Raw genomic sequence first — 26,304 nt, 5'->3', positions numbered from 1 at the left:
CCCCTAAAATCTTCTGAAAGACTGTTCACTTGCTTTCTCTTGGCCAGTGAGTCAGGAGAACAGAAGGCTGGAAGGAGACTCTAAGGGATGTAGTCGATCAAAATGGAAAGAGTATGAGTCAGATTCAATACTTAGAGGACAGCTGTCCAGAGAGCCACCCAACCAGGAATATCTTGGCTGGACTTTGCATGAACGAAGTGGTGAAGTGCTGGATGATTTTTTACATTGAGTCACTGAGATAGTGGTGTGTGGGGGGGGGGCGTGTGTGTGGGTGTGGGTGTGTGTTGTGTGTGTGAGACAGCAACTAGCAGTAATGAACCTAATGTTTGGTGTTGCTACTTAATACTTGGAACTAGGTGACTGATTACCATGCTTATCCTGATATATCAAATCCAAAGACTAGATAGTGGAGAAGGATATAGATTGAGAAATGGGTGAATTGGGGACAGAATATGAACAAATTTTTATCCCTGCTAAGGTGTTTATTTACTGTTTTATTCAGTGAAGGGCCAATTAGCCATTTTTCAGCAGGAGAATGACAAGGTAAACTATGACAGTCAAATACTTTCTCTTTCCCTCTCTTTCTCTCTCTCTCTCCCCATTTTTTTACCTAATATGCTGTGAGCACTGTTGATGTTTACTAAATAACTTCTTTAAGCAAGGCAGGAGGGAGCCACGTGGAACAGTATTACCCTTACCTTCATAGTTCTGCTGTTTTAGCAGTTCCATGATTTTCATTCTATCTTAATTACATCCATCGCTTTGAGTGATGGTGTCAGAAATTCTTACCTGAATTTAGTTCAATGTCTGTAGCTTTGCTTTGCTCCCTTTTAACCCTCTTCAAGGGATGTACCAGTTCTTCGCTCGTCTTCTTGGGAAGGACTCCCTGAGATCGCTCCAGACTGTTAAATGCATCTCTACTGATTTCTGTGGGATTCAATCAGCAGAAAGCCAGCTTAAGCCCGATGTGAAGTTTGCGTGTTCTCACCTCCCTTGCAGAACAAGGGATGCATCGTTTTTTAAGGATAACATTAAAATTTAAGGTTCAGAGAAGGTCTGTGAAATGCCAAAAACTTTTGCATTCTCTTGCTTCTTTCCCTTCCAGTACATTTCTATGTGCAGTTCATCACATTCAATGAGGAACAGTTAGGCCACCTTCCCATCCACTCTCCAAATTCTTTGTACTCAATGTCCTTTGCCCTGTCTTCTTTGTTGTTATTTAGTCTTGCTGAAATAATAAGCTCCAGGCTGTTTACAGCTCTTTCTTTATATCATTGAGTTAAAGAGAAGGTACTCAGGATAAGCATTTTTTATTTTATAGGGTCTGCCCATGTTGTCTATGACCAAGAAATGAATAGACTTATCTTTCATTGACAATCTAGCTTTCATACTAATAGTTTTGTCCCCTTAACCAACCAATGGTTGTCAACTTTATTAAGGATATTAATGAATTTAAAAATATCATCAAAAAACAATAATTAACCTTGAATATAAAAGTATTAACCAGAAACACTCAATCACTTTCCCAAGCTTAGGAAACACTTAGAATGTATTAACTGTTCCTAAAGGAGTAATTAAAGAACTTATCTGTTCTGTTTTGAACACAAGGAACAAAGGGTCAATCAAACACAACAATCTGTGATTGCAGGTAAACATGAACAAAATGGTTGATATATAAGACGCTGCGTCCACAGAAGTGGATGCCCCCTGATAGGTGAGTCTGTAACATTTCCAAGCAGGCATTTCTCTAAAAGACAAGTCAGGGAATAACACCACCTACCACAAACTGCCCAATCATTGCCTATTTGGGTTGATTCTTGTACATTTCACCTGTATTGTAATAACAGTAATAGTAAGAATTTATGATGCATCTTGCAAAACTGTGTTCCAAACAGGTGTTAAATGTGTGCACTGTTATTGGAAGTGGTCAGGACTGTGTTGCGTAATGGTTTACAAAGCTGTATTGAGGAATTACTGACATATAACACACTGCCCACATTTAAGCAGACAACGTGATAACTTTTGATGTCTGCATACACCCATGAAACCATCACCACAACCAACATAATGAACATCTCTGTCAGCCCTAAAACTTCCCGTGTCTCTGTAATTCTTCATTCCTAAACCCCTGACCACTTGCCAGGCAACCACTGATCTTTCTGTCACTGCAGATGAGTTTGGACTTTTTTTTAGAATTTTAAATCAATGAAAATACGCAGTAGAGTTCATTTGGCATACTTCTTCTGAGATTCTGGTACTTTACAGAGGTATCAAGAGTTCATTCCCTTTTATTGCTGAGCAGTATTCTATTATACAATACATCACAGCTTGTGTATCCATTCACCTGCTGTTGGACATTTGGGTTGATTTGAGTTTTGGGCTATTACTAATAAAGCTGTTATGAATATCTGCATACAGATCTTTGTGTGGACATATGGTTTTATTTCTCTTGGGTGAATAGCTATGGATCACATCGCATGAGTGCTTTTAATTTTTTAAGAAACTACCAAGCTGCTTTCCAAAGTGGTTTTACTATTTTATATTCCAAGCAGAAGTTTATGAGAATTTCAGAATCTCCTAAAATCAAATTCAAAATATTATGTTTATTTATAAGTACTCATTTCTCTAGGGAAAGGGTCCACAGCCTAAATATTTGCAGCCAACGTATTTCCAATAACGATGTTTTCATTTTATTTATTTTATCTTTTGCCATTGAATAATAAGTATCCATTTGGTTCTCATTTTTTTAAAGCAGTTATTTATTTCTAATTTTTTCCACTTCATTAAATAAATCTATTTCATGGGAAAGCTTTCTTCCTGTCTTCCTATCTTTTATCCTTAATTGTCATGATGCAGAATTCTTCCAAAAGCTTCACTTATGCTTTCTTTTAGGGTGTTCATTATGTAGCTTAACTTTTATTTTTTGCTGTCCTAGTTTTTTTTTGGAGGCTATCTTGAAAGCCTGCCCTATCTGGACTGATCCTAGACTTGGGCCTGCTTCTCTCAGGCCAAAACCAAGTCTGATGGAAAGATAACTCCAAATTCCTGAGTTTTGGATATGGGTAGTTGAGTACATTCCTACCTCTTAGACAAGGCTAAATGAAAGAGTCAGCTACCGAGCCAATAGAACAGAAAGCTGCCTTCTCTGGGTTTGGGGCAAGTAACAATCTTTGCTAGCTGCTGCTAAATATTTTTTGTTGTTTCCTAACATGGGTGGAGGCGTGGCATGGGAAGGACGATCAGGAAAGGGATACTTAGTATTATTCTGTGGGATGTATCAACATTTTCTCATAATGAGAAAGTGAGGCAGACCTAGTCTGACAATATACGTAGCCAGTGATTGTATCACTTACTATTTGGTCCATTCATACGTATTATATAATATTTACTATTATTGTTTAGTATAATTATAAAATATTATGGTATATTGAATTATATTATTTGGTATATGTATATACCAAACTGATCCCAGTAGAAGTAGTTCTTATTCTAATCCAACAGCAATATCACTCTTTGAACGTATGTGGCATCCAACGGTTTGAGAGGGCTGCTACAATAAGCAGGATGATGTATATTAGGGCAGGAAACTGTTTCTGCTGCAGACTTGAGGGCGCTCTGAGACCTTTTTCAAAGAACTATCTATGGAAGATCCATTGAGATCAGATATTCCATGGTATTGCCATTTTACCACTTTGGAAAAGAGCTGGCATTGTCAACTAATCACAAATACACTCACACCCTATACACCATGAGTCCCACTCCTAGGCAACACACACATGCATGCACGTTCAATAGAAATGTGTTTGCTTGCACCAAAAATGTACATGGGAATGTTCATAGCTGCACTTTGGGTTGTATCCCCAAACCATAAACAATCCCTATGTCTATCAACAACAGAATGAATAAATCCACCACAGAATATCCAGACGATGGAATTCCACACGGCAATGAAAATAAATGACGTGTTGCTACCTGCTACCACGTGAGTGCATCTTACAAATATCATGTTGGGCAAAATAAACCAGATATAAAAGATACATAGTGTATGACTCTCTTTACATAACGTTCAAGAAATAGGCAAACAAATCCACTGTGTATGAGTATGCACGCTAAAGTGGCAAAACTATAAAGAAAAGCAAGAGAGTTATTAAGATATTCTATATCCTAGTCAGGGAATCAATTACTTTTCTGGAGGGAGAAGAGGAGAGAGGTTGGGTGCTGGGTGATGGGTCGTACTTAGGAGGGTTTTGTGTGTTCTCAAATCATTGTGACATAGTTCTGATTCTTGTAGTTTTTCCTATAATACCTATATTTAAAAACTTATTAAAAGAAAGGTTAAGAAAATAAGTCCCCCTGGGCTTCCCTGGTGGCACAGTGGTTAGGAATCCGCCTGCTAATGCAGGGGACACGGGTTCGAGCCCTGGTCCAGGAAGATCCCACGTGCTGTGGAGCAACTAAGCCTGTGCGCCACAACTACTGAGCCTGCGCTCTAGAGCCCGCGTGCCACAACTACTGAAGCCTGCGTGCCTAGAGCCCGTGCTCTGCAACAAGAGAAGCCACCGCAATGAGAAGCCCATGCACCGCAACAAAGAGTAGCCCCCGCTCACCGCAACTAGAGAAAGCCCGTGCGCAGCAACGAAGACCCAATGCAGCCAAAAATAAATAAATAAATAAATAAATAAATAAATAAAAAGTCCTCCACAGAGCTCTGTGATGACCTAGATGGGTGGGATGGGGGTGGGGGGGTGGGAGGGAGGTCCAAGAGGGAGGGCACATATGTGTACATATAGCTGATTCACTTCGTCGTACAGCAGAAACTAACACAACATTGTAAAGCAATTATACGCCATTAAAAAAAAAAAGTCCTCCAGCCACTGTCTGTGGCGGCTGGTCTGGGAAGACCATGCACTGGCCACAGCTGCCATTTCTCTGTCTTGCTGGCTCCTGTCTGTGCTGACACCCGGCCCCTGGCCAATCGCCTCTGCCTCTCCCACGTATGCTGCTTAGTTCTGCGTGCTCCCAATCTCCACCTCAGATTGCCTTTGGGAGGATGTTCTGACGTCCCGCCCATATTCATCTGGTCCTCCAGGTGCCTCATCTTTGGTGTATTTCCTCTCCTACAGGTGCTCATGGCTTTGGGCTACTGTAGCTGGAAGTAGGTCCACCCTTCCCATGTTCTTTGTCTCCAGAGACCAGACACGCAAATATAATCCAGTGGCCTAATATCCCCCCCCCAATCCCCCCAACAACCAGCCTGAGAAGGAGTGTGTGCACCCTTTTATCCCAAATAGCCTTTTCTCTGTTGTCAGCTGTAGGGAAAGAGACTTCGGAGAGGCATCCAGTAGAGGGAAGGCCACATTACTCTGATTAATGGGCTTCAAATTAAAAGGAACAAATCACTATCCTGAAAGTGAACTTACCAAATAACATCCTATTAAAAAAAAAAAATCACTGACCATTTTCTCAAAGGGCACACTAATTAAAAGTGGTTTGAGGATAGAACGGGAACAAATGTTTATTGATTTCCTACAATGTGCCAGACATTGTATTAAACTCTTACGTAATCCCACCTTATGGAGTGTGTGCTATTACCTCTAGCGTATAGGCGAGGAAACTGGGGCCCACGGTGAGGAAACCTGGTGCGCCCTTGCTCACTCTGGTAATGATCGAGAGAATCCGGGACTGAAACTCTGCTGGGCTTGGCTCCAAAACGAACACTCTTTCCACACCATTATGGTGTAGAGCTTCTAGACAGGACGATATATAGGGCAGACCTGGCAAAACAAATATGTTACATTGTAAACATCAGACAAGTCAGATCTTTGCAAGGTGGGACAGGAGAGATCTTTCTGCCTGTTACCTCTATACTACCCTTGAGTGAACAAAGTAATTATTGGTTGGGGCGAACTCAGGGCATCTGGATAACTCATTAGCTCTTATTTGTTTAAAGTCTGACGGTGTATGACAAAAGGATTTGTTCCAGATGCCAAAGTAGCACAATGGAGTTTAACAGCCTGTGCACTTAGAAAAGCTTCACTGCAGGAAATCACTGGAGGTCACTGAGGCAGAGAGAGGCTGGTCAACGCCGGCTCAGCCTCACAATAAGGCCCCAGCTCTCCTCCCGGGAAGCCACCACTTTCTGTCCCAACTCATCCATAATTCTTTGCGCACGACTCAGAACGTTAATACCTTTTCCATCCTCTGAACTTGAGGTCCTTGAAGGGATTATTGAAATAAATTCCTTTTGGGGTTTGCTACTGGAAAAACATTTTATCTAATACACACACACACACACACACACACACACACACACACACACACCCCTATTCCCATAATCCTCACTACTTAATTCAACATGCTTTGCTTTTTCCTTTGCTTCTCAGGAAGCTCAGAGCTCAATTTCCTACTCAAGTGCAGAGCTCTGCTCAGCCTAACTTCCTCATAAAATTAGGTGTCCCCTCTGTCCCATGCCTTGTTTTATCACTATTCACATGGTCCTCTATTATCTGTATGAATCTTCATCCTCTTTGCCCTGGTTTCTTTTTTATTTTCTTTTGCTTAGCAAGGATTACCATTACCACCTGGCATATCATTTATTCGTATAGTAGTTTACGATCTGTATTGTAACAGGAGGGATATAAACTCCATGACAGCACAGACGTTATTTATTCTATCCACTGCTGTATCCTTGGAGCCTAGAACAGTGCCTTGAAGACTGTAGGCTCACTCTGCATTTCTCTGCCAGGTCAGGTTAAGTGCTTTAGCAAACAAGCCCCTAAACTCAGTGGCTTAAACCCATAAAGGGTTATTCCTCACTCAGATTGCAGCCCAAGATGGGTGAGTGGGATCATTCTGAGACTCAGACTCTCCACCCCCTAGAGCCTCAGAATTCTCTACTGGATATTCTGCATTTGGCCAAACACGAGGGAAAGAAGGAGGCCTGGAGCATCATGCAGTGTGCTTCACTCTGTGCACATCGCATTGTCCAGATCCCAGCCACACACTCCTCCCTGTGTGCCCAAGAAAACAAGGAGAAGGAAAGTGGGCATATAGCAGTCTCTGCATGAATGATATCACAGGACACATTGAACGGTAGTTTGTATTTCTTTTTCAAATCCTGGAATAATTTCATCACTAGAGGGACTAGGCTAGAGGAAGAATGGGGTCTATTTAATATTTGGAAGTCACTTATCCCATAGTGGTTTGATTAAAAGATATTAACAAAAAGGTCCAAATCTTTTGACAATAGTCACAGCTACCACTTACTCTGGACTAGGCACTGTTCTAGGCACTTTACATCTTATTTTCTCCTCAGATATCTTTATGAGATAGGTACTACTATTGTCCTCATTTCACAGATGAGTGAACCAAGGAAGAAAGAGGTTAGGTAACTTTCCCACATCACACAGCTAAGAAATGGCTGAACTGGGATTTGAGCCCAGGCAGTACGATTCTTGGATCTAGGGATTTCACAAGTATGATAGCCTGCCCTAAAACGGGATGGGGTCAGCCAGACATTCTCTTTGAAGTAAGGGGTGTGTGTGGGGAAACGTGAGTACCCTGTTCTTTCCTAGTCCAGGAGGATGGAGATGTGCTAAATCTTTACAGCCGATGCAAATGGAGCCTGTTCTCCACCTACTTCCTTTTTAAAAAAATATATATTCTGTTTTTAAAATTTTTTATTTATTTATTTGGTTGCACTGGATCTTAGTTGTGGCAGGTGGGCTCCTTAGTTGTGGCCCAAGGGCTCCTTAGTTGCTGCTTGCTGGCACCTTAGTTGCAGCACATGGGCTCCTTAGTTGTGGCATGTGAACTCTTAGTTGTGGCATGCATGTGGGATCTAGTTCCCTGACCAGGGATCAAACCTGGGCCCCCTGCATTGGGAGTGTGGAGTCTTAACCACTGAGCCACCAAGGAAGTCCCTCCACCTACTTAGTCTCTTTCTTACACAAATGGCTACAAATAACACAAACAGCAGTTTTCCCTCTAAATTTTATCTGTTGGTCCCACTGGCTGTAAAGGAGAAATCAGAGTACTTCATGCTCTGCTTTCTCCCCTCCTTCCTCACCCCAGCTTTCGACAATAAAAGATATTTAATGAGCATCTATTTGGTGCCAGACAGTTTTCTAAGCACCAAAGTCTGGAGGAGATGAAGACACGACAACTAAATGCAGTGCATGTTCCTAATAGCATCCTGGGTCATAAATAAAAAGAGACATAGCAGAATATAAGCCCAGCAGACCAAGTGCTAGGTATCTAAATATCTAGTATGATGCCAGCTGGTGATGAGTGTCTCAAAGAAAACAGAGGCAAGGGTGGTCAGAGACATCCTCTCCTGAGGATGTTTGGGCAGAGCCATGAATGACACAAGAGAATCCATCACTTTAAAATGTGGATGAGAGGGTCCCAGGAAAAAGGAATAGCATGTTCAGACCCAGAGCTAACCACCTTTCGATTTTCGATGATTGCATGGCAACGTTTGTACATTTTCAGGGTTTGTAACATTTATATTCTACTTTTTAAAATAATTTATTTGGAAGTAATTACAAACTTACAGAAGAGTTAACACGTTCAAAGAACTCCCGTAACTCCTTCACCCCTACTCCCCAGGTGTTAACATTTCATTGCATTGCTCCATATTCCCCTCCCTCCCTTCCTCTCTCTCTCTGTCTCTCTCTCACACACACACACTCACACACACACACTTCTTTTTCTTCATTATTTGAGAGCAAGCTGTAGACGTGAAATCCCTTCATTTGTAAAGACTCTAGTATGTGTCCCCTAAAACAAAGATAATCTCCTACAGAGCCACCATACAAGCTTCCAGATCAGAAAGTCAATATTTTCACACTGCTTCCATCCAATCCAAAGATGCCATTCAAATTTTGCCAACTGTCTCAACTTCTCAACTATGTCTCTTTTTCCTTTATGGTCCAGGCCACCATCCAAGGACATGTACTGTATCTCATTGTCGTGTCTGTTAGTCCCCTCCAACCTGAAACAGTTCCTTATCTTTCTGTCTCTCACATCCTCCACAATTTTAGAGTACAGGCTTCACACGCTGTCAGATGACACTCAGCGTGGGTCTATCTGACGTCTCCACAACACCAGATCCAGATTGTGCATTCCTGGCAGGGATATCACAGAAATGATGCTGTGTTCTCAGCACAGTGCTTTACGTATACACGATGTCAACTCAGGCTACCCATCACTGGTGATATTAACCTTGATCACCTGGTCAGGCTGGTATATACCAGGTTTCTCTACCATAATGACATCATTTTCCCTTTTGTAACTGGTTATTATCTCGTGGGGGTATATTCTGAGATCATACCAATACTATGTACATCATCATATTACTACCCACCTACCTTAGCATGTCTGAACCAATACCTGCCTGAATCAGTGACCACAGGTCCACTATATCCAAGGACCAAATAGTGATTTTGTTTCCATCAATCCTTTTATACTTATTAGTTTGAATTGTACTATAAGATAGAGCTTTTCCTTCTTCTCCTTTTGTTTATTTACATCAGAATGGACCGAGAGATTCTTACTTTATTTACTGTATTATAATCTGTAATACTTAAGCAGAGTTTTGAAACCACATTTTTTTTTTAGCTTCGTCCCACAGTTGGATTGATTCAATGTTTACAGCCAGTCTGCTTACCAGAGTGCTACCGTTCATTTGTTGGCTGAAGTTAATCATCTAGTATTTCTTTAACAAGACCCTATGGGGTTTATATTCTCTAAGTTTTAATACCCTTTAAAATGGTTTTCTTCTTTTTCCTATAACAGCTTTATTGAGTTATAATTCACACACCATACAATTCATCCATTTCACTTGACAATTCAATGGCTTTTAGTATATTCACAGAGTTGAGCAATGATTACCACAATCAATTTTAGAACATTTTTCTCACTCCAGAAAGGATCTTGGTACCTAGGAATAGTCACACTACATTCCTCCCACCCTCCCCCAACCCGCTCCCCCCACCAGCCCTAGGTAACGACTGATGCATTTTTTTTTTTTTTGTCTACATAGAGTTGCCTATTCTGGACATTTCACATAAATGAATCCATACACTATGTGGTCCTTTGTGACGGCTTCTTTCGCTTACCATAATGCTGAGTAACAGTCCATTGTATGCATACACCACCTTTTGTCTATCCTTTCAACAGTTAATGGACATTGAGTTGTTCCCCTTTTGGCTACTGTGAACCATGCTGCTTTGAACATTCATGTACAAGTTATTGTGTGGATGTAGATTCTCATTTCTCTTGGGTATGTAACTATGAGTGGAATTTCTGAGTCATATGGTAATTCTATGTTTAACTTTTTTTTTTTTTTTTTTTGCGGTACGTGGGCCTCTCACTGTTGTGGCCTGTCCCGTTGCGGAGCACAGGCTCCGGATGCGCAGGCCCAGCGGCCACGGCTCACGGGCCCAGCCGCTCCAGGGCATGTGTGATCCTCCTGGACCGGGGCACGAACCCGTGCTCCCTGCATCGGCAGGCGGACTCTCAACCACTGTGCCACCAGGGAAGCCCCCTATGTTTAACATTTTAAGGAACTACCAAACTGTTTTCCACAGTGACTACACCAGTTTACATTCCCACGAGTAATGCACAAGAGTTACAGTTTCTTTACATTCTCATCAACACATTATTATCTATCTCTTTTATTATAGCCATCCTAGTGGTGATCAAGTGGTATCTCATCATGGTTTTGATTTGCATTTCCCTGATGGCAATGATGTTAAGTATCTTTTTTTTGTGTGCTCATTGCCCACTTGTATAACTTCTTTGAAGAATATCTATTTATATGCTTTGCCTGTGTTTAAATTGGATTATTCATCTTTTTATTATTGTGTTGTTAGAGGTTTTTTATATATTCCAGATCTAATCCCCTTGTTAGATGTATGATTCGCAAAAATTTTCTCCCATTGTTCGTTGTCTTTTCACTCTTTTTATGGTGTTCTTTGAAGCGCAAATATTTTTAATTTGGATGAAGTCCCATTTATCTATTTTTCCATTTGTTGCTTGTGTTTTTGGTATCATATATCAGAAATTACTTCTTAATGCAAGTCATGAAGATTTAACTCTATGTTTTCTTTTAAGAGTTTTATGTTTAGCTGTTACATTTAAGGTTTTGATCATTTTGACTTAATTTTTGTATGTGCTGTGAATTAGGGGTCCAGCTTCATTTTTTTGCATGTTGATATCCTGTTTTCCCCGCAGCATTAGATCAAAAGACTAGTCTCTCTGCCATTGAATTGATTTGGTACCCTTGTCAAAAATCAATCAAATATAAATGCTAGGGTATATTTCTAGACTCTCAGTTTTTTTCCATTGGTCTATATGTTGATCCTTATGCCAGTACTAGCATGATTTTCTTTTGCCCTTGTACTTTAAAAGTTATACTGGGTATAAAATGGTTGGGTCTTCATTTCTTACCTTGAAGATTTTGGGAGTGTGACTCCACTGTCTCCAGCACTGAATATGGAAAAGTTTGAGGCCCAATCCAATGAGTTTTTAAAAATTTATTTTATTTATTTATTTTTGGCTGTGTTGGGTCTTCATTGCTGCATGTGGGCTTTCTCTAGCTGTGGTGAGTGGTGGCTTCTCATGTTGCGGAGCACGCGCTCCCAGCACGCAGGCTTCAGTAGTTGTGGCACATGGACTCAGTAGTTGTGGCTTGCAGGCTCTAGAGTGCAGGCTCAGTAGTTGTGGCGCATGGGCTTAGTTGCTCCGTGACATGCGGGATCTTCCCGGACCAGGGCTCGAACCCATGTCCCCTGCCTTCGCGGCCGAATTCTTAACCACTGTGCCACCAGGGAAGCCCCAATCCAATGATTTTTACAGCTTCCTTGATATTTTGATTCAGTGCCCAAAGGATTGTTTCTTTTTCTGTAATGGTCACTATTTCTTAGGATGTCTCTTGGTGCTAATAGTTCCATGTCAGTTTTTCTTGAGAGCATGGTGTGCTTTCATTATGTGGATTCGATCTTTATTTTACAGAAAGTTTTCTTGGACTGAAATCTTATAATTTTTTTGTTTCATTATTTTAGTGTCTTCTTCTTCTTTTGACTTTATTCTCTTCATAGATATGTAAGTAGGTAGATAGATATAACACAATACGGATAGATAATATAGAGAAAAATATTATATACATATGTGTGTATAGAACATATGTATATTCTTTGGTTCTTCTTTTACGTTCATTTTTGCTTGATTTTCTCAACCCTTTCCTCCATAATAAACTACTGTGCTTTCAACTATACTAACTCTTCTTTATCTTTTCTTTAATGTAGCTTGTATTTCTCAGAATTTTTATTTTTCTCTTCTATTTCCTTCTTGTTCACTTCTTTCTGCCAGCTTCAGTTTCCGCTCATTCTGTTACGGTATCATATATTCTCTGTGTGCTTACATTTCTGCTTTGAGCTTTATTTTTAAATATTGATACTTTATTAAAATATTCTTTAATGAATGAAACTGTAGTGCCACTATTCCTCTGTTCAAAGACCACGTTTCTCTCTATGCGTTTCTCATTTGCCATTTTCTCCCACTTTTGACCTTTTTTCTTATATAGTTTCTATACAGTTCTTGTCTTGGTCCCTTTTATATTATACTTTGTCTTTTTTTTTTTTTTGCGGTACGCGGGCCTCTCACTGTTGTGGCCTCTCCCGCCGTGGAGCACAGGCTCCGGACGCGCAGGCTCAGCGGCCATGGCTCACGGGCCAGCCGCTCCGTGGCATGTGGGATCTTCCCGGACCAGAGGCACGAACCCGTGTCCCCTGCGTCGGCAGGCGGACTCTCAACCACTGCGCCACCAGGGAAGCCCTATACTTTGTCTTTGACCGAAATGTGCTTTTTTTCTGGACATACAATTTGTGTAAGGATTCTGTGTTGGGAAGGGTGGAGGCTGTTATTAGGGACAGAACTAAACCTCCCTGCTGTTCAGTGAAGTTGCTCAGGACTCTTTGGTGCCCATGTGAGTAGGTCCTGTCTTTCCTTAGCTGAGAGAAACGTGCTCCCACCACCGTCCCTCTTGCCTGCTCTGCCCATTGACGGATTGCTTCCTGCAAGTAAGGTGCCCTGTCCCAGTGGTGTTAAGCACTCGTAAGCACATACAGGGCGAGAGTTAACAAAATAGCATCTGTAGCTCTTTGAAGTATTATGCCATGTGACGCTTTTATTCTGTTCTTTATACTTCTCTATAATTTCAGTTTTAAAATGTATATTATCTCTATAATCAGAAAATTGATGCATTTTATTAAAAGTAGAAGGTCCCCATGGCTACAGTGGAGTGAAAAGACTCAGGTGAGTGGGAAAGCTGAATCTACAAGCTAGTCCTTGTGAAGTGCCCGGGACTAAATAGTTAATGACAAGCCCACTGAGGGGGCCACAGGGCTCAGACCTGGCCAGGCAAAATTGGCCACTACAGTTAAAGAAAGTAACCTGAAAAAAAAAAAAAAGAGAGAGAGAAAAAAAAGAAAGTTAACTGTACAGGTTAAGCAGGGGAAAAAAACAAAACAAAACCCTGAAGCAAGGCTGGACAGAGGGGAAATCTTATACATCGCAATCATTATTATAATCATCAAAACTCCGTTGGGAGAGGAAATTGAAGCTCTGAGAGGTTAGGTAAATTGCCCAAAGTCCCTCCATTGTGAGGATGCCGATTAAATCCTGCTCTTGTAATTCCACATCCCAAGGCCTTTCCTCTCCTTCCTGCCTACTTATTAGCTCTCCAGCTGGGTGACTCCGTGTATGGTGATGCTATTAACCAAGAGAGGGGATGCTGGGGAGGGGAAAGGAGGCAGCTTGCAGGGAGAGATAATGAGCTCTGTTTTGGACATGATGAGTTATTGTGAGTGCAGCACTCCCAGCTCCGCTGCTGGAATAACACAGAAACAGAGGCATCATTTTATGTGAAAGCCCACTGTTCCTGTCACCTCACTCCTGTCAGTCAAACGAGGAAAGAAATAATGTTTCTAGAACCCTTGCTGGTGGCTGTCTTTCTCCCAGAATGAAACCACCTAGCACAGATGACACTGGGATCTCAAAGAGACAGGATCTGACAGCGCCTGCTCTGAATCATCCGCCGGCCACGGGGGACGAGGATGAGCTCCTGGCATCCATCCTGCTCCAGGCTCTTGGGTGGGGGCATTCCAGACACCTTGGGGGGTGGAGGGTGGTAGGGGAGTGGTGACAGCCTTATTGAACTATTCTGTAACTTGAGAGATTTGCCTTCCCCACTGTGGTCCTAAGCAACCCGTCTCAAGGGATTTTATCAGGGTCAAGTTTTCCCCTTAAGATTGACAAGCACAGCATCCTGATCTGATCTATCCATTCACTGCCTTTGTGCAGAGACCAGTTTGCCAAGACTGATGGTGAGGGTTCCAAACACAACAACACAGTAACAGAAAAATACATCCAGGCAAACGAATGCAACTTGTATGAGATAAACTTTTTGCAAAAGAGGCAGTTGTTGAATTCCAAGCCTATTTTTAAGGTGTAACTGTATAGAAAAAAAATGGTAGTCTAACTCTTTTTCTTTCTGGTTGAAATAGTCTAATAGGCCTGTGACTTGCATTTTTTTTTTTTTTGGTATCAAATTTAGATTCAAATTCAGACTCTGCCACTTAACTGTTCTGTACCCTTGGGTAAGTAGTTTAGTCTCTAAACCTCAATTTGCTCATAATCTAGGAGGCATCGTAACACCAGTCTCATAGCATTCTTGTGAGGATTCTATTAAATGAGATCATGTGTGGAAAACATTTAGCACCGGGTTTGGAACATAGCAAGTGCAAATAACTAGCAGCTATCATCAATATTCTTTTGCAAAATGCAATACGTACCCAAGTACCCAGGTCCCCACAACAATATTGTGCCCTGTACCCAGTATGATTTTAGCTCTTGAGAATGAATGTGGCAACCACGGTGCATTTTGATGTCTTCTTAGAGCCTCCTCTATAGGTAAACTCCCTGCTCCAGCATTTATGCAACTTGAGCCTGTTATAAAATGCAACAGTGACGATGTCCGTGGGTTATGAATCATCTCTAGACGGTAAGCAGATGAGAGCAGAGGCCACTTTTTGTTTTATGCATCAGTGTGTCCCCAGCATCTAGCACACCATCCGGTGTATGATGTCTTAACATACATTTTAAGATTGAATAAGTTAATTACGTGCTCTATGCCAATATCCTTCCAGGCGCTCTGCAGACTTTGCTTCAACTCTTTTCTACACCCTTGAAAATGAACTGACTCCCAGATCAGTGAGGATCAGCTAGGTGATGCTGTGATAACAAACATGCCTCCAATCTTCGTGGCTTATAACAGTTCTTAATCACTGACACTACATGTCTGATGATTGTTCAGCTGGCAGCTTTCCTCCCAAGCTTCCTCACTCCAGGATCTAGGTGATGGAGCAGCCACTGTTGCCAGTCCCAGGGGCACAGAGGAAAAAGCAGGATGGGCCGCAAACTGGCTGTTAACTCCCTAGAAGTGCTCATGACTCTCTTGTGCTCACATGTCACCTGACCATGCCTGATGTCAAAGGACACGGGACGGGGGTAGTAGAACCCCATCAAGTGTCTGGGAGAACACATGGACTTTTTTGTGAACAGTCCTTGTTTCCTCATGAGGGAAGCTGGGACTCTTGGTGGAATAACTTAGCCAGGTGTTAAGGAAATGAATCATAGTCTGTTTGCATCTAGAGCACACTGCATCCCGTTTGTCTTTTTGGTCTGCCTGTGTCTCCTGTCCTCATGGAGCCAATATTTGGTCTCTGTAGGCGATCTGTTTTCCCCAAGATTTGAATAGACTGAGTGGATATAATCAGGTTGCCACTTTACATAAATATCAAATTCCAGCGAACTGACTCCTAAGCAGAAGGTCGTTCTCCAGAACCACAGGAATGTCTAGTTGGCCAGGCCCCAGATGACGACAAGAAGCTGGCCTTTGTCACTCTGATGTGGCACAGATTTCCAGGCCATCTAAATCTAAGTGTCAAAGGATGTCAGGATCTGTTGTGGAGACGTCCTTGCCATCCAGGCAGATATTCTACTGGTAGTTCACATCTAAGCCTGCTTCTCTAAGATGGCTGACTGTTCCAGCTTTCTGAGCCACCGCTGCCCTACAGAAACAAAATGCCAATCTTGTTACCTGTGCTCCAACCCCGGAAAACTTAGAATATTTCTACTTATCTAAATGTGATGGAGGAGGAAAAAGTATCTACCTTTTTTTTTTCTGAAACAATCACTTAGTAACTCATTATCCATCAGCTGACATTTCCTAATAGCACAGTGGTTTGATTTCCATGCTTTTTAATTTTTTAAAATCATTTTCCTTCTGTGGCGCGAGTCCTGGTTATATTTGGTAAATGGACTACGGAAATGTACTCACAGTACATGGTTCTTGAATCTTCAGTCTCATCATCCTCAACCACTGAAGCCTTATCTGAACCACTTACAAGAGTCTGAGCAGCCCTGGAGTTTGTACTTTTCCTTTTCCCTGGTCCTCTCTTATTGATGTGTTAAAAAAAAAAAATTAAATGGTCACGAGTCACACAGAAGCAGATAGAAAAGGTAGAAAAGAAATGTAAACTTGTCCAAGACTTAATTTAGCAGCTCTCAACCAGGGGTATGAATCAGCCTCATTTGCATAGCTTTTTCTAATCTCTGTCTGCCCGGGACTCATCCAGAACCATTGAATCAGAGATCCAGGTAGGGGGCCCAGGACTTGTTTAACTTTTGAAAGTCCCAGGATGTCACTTCTGCTTTGAGAACCACTGAATGAGATCATCAACCACTGAATAGCTGAGCCAGCATCCTTTCCTGACCACCCCGACCCACTCCCCTTAATACTTTGCATGTATAATTTTCATCAAATGAATAGTACATTTATAGACGTTATGTTGAGGTTAAGATGTGTTTATTCTGCTCATCCCTACAAGCTTCTAGATGCTAATTAAGGTCATTTTCAATGTTTGTCTCCGAGTCAGCTGGAACAATAACCCTCACTTGTCAAGCAGTATGGCCTCACTGCATGCCCTCTTGTATCTTTCTGGCGCCCCAAGAGGGGAGGGGACAGTTGTCTCACAAGGAATTCCTGCTGCAGCTTCTAACTCTGGCTGGTTCACCACGCTTGCTTGGGCCATCTACAAGGGTGTGCCGATCCTTCCCTAAACTCTGAATTTTCTGGCTGTGACAGTGTTGCCTGTCCTTCTACCTCCACATGTCTCCAGATCTGACAGTGACCTTCCTCATTGGCTTGCAGGGAAATGTTGCCCTTTTCTTATTTATTTTAATGTTGAGAGAGAAGAGAGGGGACAGGTGGGGCCATAGCTGAGTTGCACTGACTGTTAGAGACACAGTGTTTCGTATCACCCTGCAGCTCTTCTTTCCTGCTACCATAGGCCCTGATGACCAGGTTGGACTACCATGGCAGACTCCTCCATCTGTAGCATTTTCTCTCTCAGGAACTTCCTTCTCCTTCCTGCAAGCTAGCTTCTGTTGCTTTCCCGCCTATAGCCTCTTTAGACCTCCCCGATATCTACATTTTGCATTTCATTCTCATTGTACGGTTGGCCTCTTGGGGGCGGGGTCAAGCAGGCAGGATCTCCACTGAAGGCTTCCATAGCATCAACGCCCAGATTCACGGGGGAGAAGCTTGCAGCTCAGATCGGACAGTGAATCGATGGGGAGGGGTCTGGTTGGGGATGTAGATGAGAATTGTATTTTTTGGACTCTTTCCTGAAGGATCGGGTGTCTGGAGAACTTTTCATCATACAAAGCAAGATGGCAACTTTCCCAGGAAAAGGGGAGAAGAGGGGAGCAGGAAAGTAGAGTGACACTCTCTGCCTCTGTTTCCACTTTGTGACAATTGGTAGCTTTCCTTCTAAACTGCAGATGCCGTTATTTAAAAGGAAACAAAGAGAACTTCTTCTATGGCTTAGCAGATCCAGGTACGCAAAGGGACAGGGTAAGGTATGATTGGGAATACTCTGGAAGGATATCCTTTCAAAGGACAGCTATCATGCTGAGTTGCCTCTTCAGAGGAGGTGAGGGAAAAGGGGCTTCAAAGCACCCTTCAGAGCTTCCAAAGGCATCCCTGTTTCGGGAAACACAGGAGCCTGATGTCTGAGAATGGAAAAGTGGGCTGTGAACTGCTCCAGACTCCTGACCCAGGATATCCCAGGGGGAGGGTGCTGGGAGGGCTGACCACCTGCCTTGGTGGTGGAGCCTGGGAAGAGTGGCATTGGGACTGGCCAGCACAGGGTTGCAGGGCCATGGGGAATGCCAGTGTTCCCATGGAGCATGCATAGGTCACGTGACAAGGCAGTTATGGGGTCATCTTGGATCCTTTTCAATCAGGTTGCGCAGGGGGCCAAGGAGTGTCGGCAGAAAGAGGCCAGAGGACCACGGCTGGATGCCCAGGGGCTGAAGAAAGATTGTAAGTCACAACCTAGAATAGATACATCCACCCTGGTGCCCAGGTCAAGGACGCCAAGCCACTAGTCTCCAAGTGCACCGCAAAGGAGAAAGCAACAACTGTACACATCTGAACAGACCCAGAGAACAAAAAGCCAGACAACTACACCTCTTCTGCCCTTTCCTTCTCCAATAGCAGTCCCTGGAGGCTGACGCTGTGAGGGTGGGAGGGGGCCGGGGCAGGAGGTTCAAGGGGGTTCATGGGGATACAGAGTGGAAGCAGCAGGAAGAGAAATTTGAGAATACTGACCCCTCTGCCCCCTTTCTTACCGCGGGCTTCCAGCCAAGTTCACAGTCTCTCTTTAAATTGTGGTGTGAACATTGTAGTCTCTGAATCAATCTGTGTTTGTAATTGAAAATAACTTTGAGATGTTCTATTGTCTAAGAGTGAGCAGAGAAAACAAGGGTAAGATTCCCTCGTGAAATAAAGTTTAAAGGGACAGAGAGACAGAATAAGTTGTCTTGTAACCACAGTCCACACGTCTACAAAGAGAGGAACCAGGAGACGACAGTAGAAACCTACACATTATGACTGTGTGTCCTGAACTGCCTTCTGTTAAGTCCAGATTGTTTTCTGCATTATATAATAAAAGGAAACCAAGGAAATGGACTTGAGTGTACGCTGGGACTAGAGCTTAGAAAATGGTGCTCTCGAGGGTTTCCCTGGTGGCGCAGTGGTTGGGAGTCCGCCTGCCGATCCAGGGGATGCGGGTTCGTGCCCCGGTCCGGGAAGATCCCACATGCCGCGGAGCGGCTGGGCCCGTGAGCCATGGCCGCTGAGCCTGCGCGTCCGGAGCTTGTGCTCCGCAACGGGAGAGGCCAGAGCAGTGAGAGGCCCGCGTACCGAAAAAAAAAAAAAAAAAAAAAAAAGAAAAGAAAAAAAAGAAAATGGTGCCCTCGGAAGAGTCATGGACTGAAAGAGTCCCAAGAATGAGGTGAAAGTCTCCACATAAAGAAGTTCCTCTTTCTAGTGGTAAAGACCTGGACTTTTCACATTTGGCCTCGTGGCCTCTCTGCCAAGTACAGGAAAATCAAAATATGCTTTTGGTTTGAATTCCTTTCAAAAGTGTCCTCCTTGACCCTTTGCTCAGAAGCAACATCAACCTACAGGCTCATTGGAAAGAGGATGAAACCTAAGATGGAGAGCAAGTCAAGGGTGTTGACTGGAACCTTAGTGACAATGCCCATTTTTACTGATAAGCAGTGTGTGGTCAGACTCATCCCTGGGGGCTGCCCTTCGGAATGGTGGGTGGGTGGGCAGGTAAGTCTGACGTGGCAAGATGCCCCAGAATTATGTGCTCCTTCTTGGAAGCCTAGGCTCCACCAGATAAGGCATCTGTTTCCACTTGCCCCTGCTGTGTTCTGGGCAACATTGGATGCTGTAATTCATGACGTAGTTTTGTGAACTTGAAAGGACACTGAGATTGGACTCCCATGGACTTGGTTCAAATTGTGACTCTGCACTGACTCTTTGACCTGGCCGTATAGCCTAAAGGTGCTCATTCTCTTCTTGACTCTCTCTAAACCTTGAAAACTGGTTCTGAGGATTCAATGACGCTTTGGAGGTGAAAAACCTTTTGCACAATGCAACAGACAACAGTTGATCTTTATGTCTATTTTTTATAATAAAACAATAACTCTGGAAGTTTGCTACTAAGACATCCTAGTCATAAAGCAAAGAAATAATTCTTGAACAGGACTCAGTGGCTGTGACGGACACTCAATCCCCAAATTACTTGAAGTCCAGGAAGGATAAAATTGGTAGCACTGAGTGCATCTGCAACGAGAAAATTTAATATCCAGCCCGTTTCAGAATGCTCGCATGATCCTGTTTTTTTATTTGAAGAAAGGGTTTTAGAAGTTCTGTCTCTACTCTTCTGCTCCCTTTTGCCTGGCAGTCAGCCTACTTAAACATTCTTCTCTTGTGTATTTTTTTTCCCTCCTGTTAAAAAGTTTGTTGAGTGAGCCACTGAAATTTTTAAGCCAGCACTGGAAATGCCTGACTGGGCCAAGCACAGCTTTACTAACAGAGAGTATTAAAAAGATAAATTGTTGTGGACCGAAAGAGATAAAATTATATGCGAGTGTAAAGGGAGAGTGGCCAGTGAAAGGCATTTGAAGCACGCCTGTGAAGCCAGCAGGTTTTTAGGGCACCTGGAGTAGCTCACACACCACACAAGCTTTCCAATTGGGAGAGCACTTTTTTTCCCCTGCAGTTCCCTAAAAATACTCCTTATGTAATGGGTTAACCCCTTCTCTGCCAAGAACTCTCACCAAAACACCTACCATCCCCCACCCCCAGACTCAGTGTCATGATTCCCAACCCTTCTTGCCCTAGTCTCTCTCCTGGAGACTCAGGAGGTGTCTGTGTCCCTCTTCCTCTGCCTTTGATGTGGACACCCAGTTGTGCCAACCCAGCTGGGGTTCCCATCGGCTCCTATGTTGACTCCTGTGGGGCCTGGATCCACATCCCTCACTTGGACTTATGTCAAGAAACCCTCTCTTCAAAAACTTAAAAGTAGTTATTTCTATTTATCCCCATTTTATACCAACAATATTTCATGACTGTAGCTGTGTTCCAGACTCTGTATTAAAAGGTTTACATTTGTTACTTCATTTAATCCTTAAACTAGGAGTTAGCCAACTGTTTCCGACTGTTTCCCTAAAGGGCCAAAGAGTAACTCTTTCGGGTTTCAGTAACTCTGTCCCAGCTACTCTGCAGCATAAAAATAACCATAGACAATATGTAAACAAGTGAGCTGGGCTGTGTTCCAATAAAAGTTTATTTAGACAATATTTAAACCAGTGAACCGGGCTGTGTTCTAATAAAACTTAGACAATATGCAAACAAGTGAATCTGGCTATGTTCCAATAAAACTTTATTTAGACAAACAGGCAGCAGGCTGGGCTTGGCCTGAGGCTATAGTTTGCTGACTCCTGCTCTTAACAACCCTTTGAAGTAAGTATATTTTTAGTATTCATTTTATAGAGGAGAAAATGAATCGTAGAGAAAAGATTAAGCAACATTGCAAAGATCATACAGATTTTAAGTGGCAACACAAGGTGTGTCCAATTCCAGGGCCCGTGTACACACCATGTGGAAATGCCTGCAAAGAAGACACGTGCCTTAGGAAAAGAGATGGAAGATGGGCATTCTCCCCAGCAGCCTGCCCCATTTCATTATTACAAGGTTCCCATCAGCTCCACACCGGCAATGAACTTTTTCTTGTGGGCTGGGATCCTGATCAGGGCAACAGTGGCTCTTGTCGCTCTACCGTGGGCGTCAGACAAGCAAGTCGACCGTCTGTCATTAACTATTCTGTTTTGGAACGCAACTTGCGAAGGTTTCAGGATAAAGACAACAGCTGTTTCTTACGTTGCCAGGAATTTGAGTCACGTTTCTTCGTACATGTATTAACGGCATTTACTAATTTAACAATTAAATTATTGAGTGTGTGTGTGTGCACAGGTGTGTGTGCATACATGTATACACCAGACTTTGAGCTAAGTCCTGGAAATATACCAAAAAACAGCCAAAAGGACAGACAGACGACCACTAGACCTGCGTATGACTGACTACATTTTGCTTAGGTCTAGACAGTTTATTTAGTCTTTGTCTGCATTATTCTGGTCGATCCTCAACCTGAGCTAGGTATCACTCAGTCCATCTTTATGGTAAGAAAGCTCAGGCTGGGAGTTGCAGAGGCTTGCAGAAGATTCCAGAGTGACAACTTTGGTGGACTGAGTCTTCGGCTTGGGGCCTCTGATCCTGGACTTGGTAACCTTTCCACCACACTTCGCTCTTCTGCTATCCCAAGGGCCATGCTCTGACTGTTCTCCTTTACCCCTTTACTCCTGCACCTCCAGCTGGCAGCATCTCTGTCTGAACTTTATGTAACCTGGCTCCTTTCCAGACCCTCTGGCAGCCGTCCCAGTCTTCATTTTCTATCTACCAAGCATCTCCCAGGTTCTCTTCTGAAGCTCTTATCCTTCTTTGGCAGCCAAATGCCCTCTATTTTATTTTCTCCCTAGGGCACACTCATAGGATGGAGAAAAGCTGAGAGATTGTTCACTTTCTTAACAGGAGCTGGTTTCAATTCAGCCACAGCTGCTACACGTTTCAGAAGTGAGATGGATCCCAAGACAGATGGCTCAGCAGCGACTATTTTAAGCCCCAGAGTCACAAGAACAGATCCAAAATAACTCCATCCAGCAGGGGTCAAGTGCAGAGCAGAGCTGCTGGCTTTAGAGAAGGCATGACCCAAGATCTTTGGAGTGAGGCAGCACTGGTGTTTTCTAGTAAATAAGACTTCTTCTGTGCAGACTCTAAGCTGATGTTTCAGGACTGACTTGGCCCCATGTTCAGCTGCTGCTCTCAAAAGAATCTCCCTCGGATGGCTTCAAAGCTCTAGTTTGAATATTTGTTATTGCTACCAAGATTTATACCAGGAGAAACTGCACTCCCCTGTGTATCAGTCAGCTAATTGCAACAATAATGCTGTGTAAGAAACCAGCTTGGAACTCACTGGCTTAAAGCAATGCTCGTTTATTCTCTTCATGTGCCCGGACTTGGCTGGGGGTCAGCTGATCTGGACTCACCTGGCTGATCTTTGCCCTGAGCTGTGGATTTGCTCCTGCTGCTCCACTGAGCTCTCATCCTTGTTGGACCAGCAGGCTTCAGAGCAAGTTCTCATGGCCATGACACAAATACAAGAGGAAAATGCACAGGCATGCTTCAAGCCTTTGTTTGCATGTGTCTGTTAAAATCATATTGGCCAAAGCAATTTAGGTGGACAAGCCCAGTCAATATCAATGGGGCAGAAAATATACTCTACCCCTGGTGGTGAGGAAAGGGATTGCAAGTTCCCATGCAAAGGTTGTGCATAGGAGAGGAGAGAAGAAGTAGGACAGCATTGAAATCCATTATACCTGGGCTGCAGAGCACCTGGAGAAGAAGGCTGCATAGAGGGGCAGCAGAGAAACCTGGTGGTCTTTCCCCTTTGAGCAGCTGTAACTGCTCATTATCTTTTCCCCTCCAGGGCGGAACCAGGGCCATGGCAGATGGCCTGCCTTCTCCCTTTGGAATGGCCTTAAACTATCTCTGCACCCTTGTACATTGGTTTCCTGCCTTCTGTCCACAGAGTGGCCGGGCTGATGCTGTTGAGTTCTTCACACTGGCGCCTCAGAGGGTTTTCATAGGTTTGGGAAGTCCAGAGATGCAAACAGGATGGGTGAGCAGTGGGTACTTTAAGGACTTGAGCCCCTTTATTTGTATACCTCTATCCCTGCATGTAAGAGTAGCTTCAGTTTCAATGAGAAGACCAGAGAGGTGGGCTCCCAGCAGCTCCCTGGAGATGGAAGCACATGCAAGATGATACTGTCCTGTTGTTGAGGCTGTCACAATGTGTCTGTGGACTGGCCATGGGAGCAGAAGTACCACGTGCAGGGATTTTTACATACGAAGACCAGGTAACACTGGACAGTATGGCCGCTAGGATCACACAGCACTCCTCACTTGACACCCCTGTGTCTGGCATCCTGAGCCTTGGTGAAGGAGCATCGGCCCCCAGAGCCATGGGGGCAGTAATGCAAAGCCATCTATCTTCCAACACTCTCCACTCCCCTGCCCTTCTTGATATGTTTATGACAATTTCACCAGAGGACATTATTTGTGTATTTGTTTATTGCCTAGATCTTCCACTACTTCTTGTGGGCAAGAACTCTATTTACCTCATTTAGGGTTGTATCCTAGAGCCTAGACTTGGACACGTGGTATCAATCAAGAAGGAGTTCAGTAGATATTTGTTGAATGAATAAATACATAGACTTGTTCCACTGAGTGATACAGAGTAGGTGCTTAATATATATTTCTTCCTTCCTTCCTTCCTTCCTTCCTTCCCTCCTTCATCCACATGCAGATTGATATCCCCAACCCTACTTCATTTTGCATGATTCTGAAACTTGTTTTCCAAGGTGCAATGTAAACTTCCCATTAGCCATATTTATATTTAGGGCCAAATGGTGATTTCAGAGGAAAAAAAAAAATCAGTCTTGACTCATGGAGGCCCAGACCTTTTAAAATTCACATCTGAGGGCACCTTAGCTGCAGGAAGAAGGAAATAGCAGTTAGATATTTAGAAATTATCTTGGGACTTCCCTGGCGGTCCAGTGGTTAAGACTTCGCCCTCCAATGCAGGGGGTGCAGGTTCGATCCCTGGTTGGGGAGCTGGGATTCCACATGCCTCGAGACCAAGAAACCAAAACATGGAACAGAGGCAATGTTGTAACAAATTCAGTAAAGACTTTAAAAATGGTCCACATCAAAAAAAGAAAGAAAAGAAATTATCTTGCTCTTCATTAATAGGAAAATATTGTAAATGGGCAAAGAGCATCATCTAGGAATAAGATATTCTACATTCTAGGGCTTCCCTGGTGGCGCAGTGGTTGAGAGTCCGCCTGCCGATGCAGGGGACACGGGTTCGTGCCCCGGTCCGGGAAGATCCCACATGCCGCGGAGCAGCTGGGCCCGTGAGCCATGGACGCTGAGCCTGCGCGTCCGGAGCCTGTGCTCCGCAACGGGAGGGGCCACAACAGAGAGAGGCCCGTGTACCGAAAAAAAACAAAACAAAACAAAAAAAAACTCTACATTCTAGTGTGAAGCTAAGCAGACCAAATGTGGTAGACTGAATCATGGCTTTCCAATTATGTCCACATTTTAATCCCCAGAGCCTCTGAATATGTTAGATTACTTGGCAAAAAAAAAAAAAAAAAAAAGGAATTAAGGTTACAAAAGGAATGAAGGTTTCTAATCAGTTGACTTTGTGATAAGGGGATTATACTGGATCATCTGAGTGGGCCCAAAGTCAAAACTTAGGTGAGCCCAATTGTTAAGAAATAAAGGTTTAATTTTAATGGGGAAAAGGTGGCAGAAGAGTCAGCGTCAGAATGATGTTATGTGAGAAATAGTAGACCTGCCATTGCTGGCTTTGAAGATGAATGGGGCCTTCGGCCAAGGAATGTGGGCAGCCTCAAGAAGCTGGAATGGAAAAGGCAAGGAAATGGATTCTCCTCCAGAACCTCCGGAAATGGACATATCCCTGCTGACACCTTGATTTTAGCCCATTTTGGACTTAAGGCCTCTAGAACTGCAAGACAATAATTTTGCACTGTTTTCACCCACTAGGTTTTTGTTTGTTTTTTTAAACCTTTTATTTATATTGGAGTATAGTTGATTAACAAAGGTGTGTTAATCATGGTGTGTTAATCAAAGGTGTGTTAATCATGGTTAAGACGGTGAAGTCTTAAAATGACTCCTCTGTCATTTGGAGGCTGGAGGGCAATTAGAAGGAGAACCCTGATAGGGGGCCAGTGGCTGTTTCTATCTCAATACGAGTAATCAAGGTTATCTTGACTTATGACATTTTCTGTGTTTATTTTCCTAGCGCTACATCACAATTGTAAGGTATATATTTTAAAACTTGCTTTCACTCAACAGCATTCAGTTGTTCAGTCTCTTTTCTCTGCCAGGCTGGGTAGCCACGAAGCATAGCTCAAGTGAGACTTGGTCCCTGCTCATGAGACACTCTCAGCTACACTACATGGTACAGTAAGTCCCCTACATACAAACGAATTCTGTTCTGAGAGCGCATTTGTAATTTGTTCGTAAGTTCGACAACTACCCAAGTAACACGATCGGCTATATAGTACTGTACTGTAACAGGTTTACGATACTTTTCACACAAATAATACATAAAAAACAAACAAACACAAAAAACAAAGAAACCATTTTTAATCTTACAGTAGAGTACCTTG

General features: G+C 43.2%; 1 long non-coding RNA gene across 1 annotated transcript in view; it reads right to left on the bottom strand.

Moving 5' to 3' along the window:
* Window positions 1-410: 410 nt before the first annotated feature.
* Window positions 411-26,304, bottom strand: part of LOC307198198 — a 315,335-nt gene continuing 289,441 nt past the window's right edge. Inside the window, exons 5-6 of the long non-coding RNA XR_013831579.1 lie at window positions 5,593-5,774; window positions 411-927 (exon numbers count right to left, since the gene is read on the bottom strand). This is a non-coding gene — a long non-coding RNA (uncharacterized lncRNA). The remainder of the gene's footprint in view (window positions 928-5,592; window positions 5,775-26,304) is intronic.

The sequence above is a fragment of the Stenella coeruleoalba genome (assembly GCF_951394435.1).
Source record: "Stenella coeruleoalba genome assembly, chromosome: 15".
In the NCBI taxonomy this organism is placed as follows: Eukaryota; Metazoa; Chordata; class Mammalia; order Artiodactyla; family Delphinidae; genus Stenella; species Stenella coeruleoalba.
Note: the sequence above shows the minus strand (reverse complement) of the source record. Positions and strands in the feature narration are given on the sequence as shown.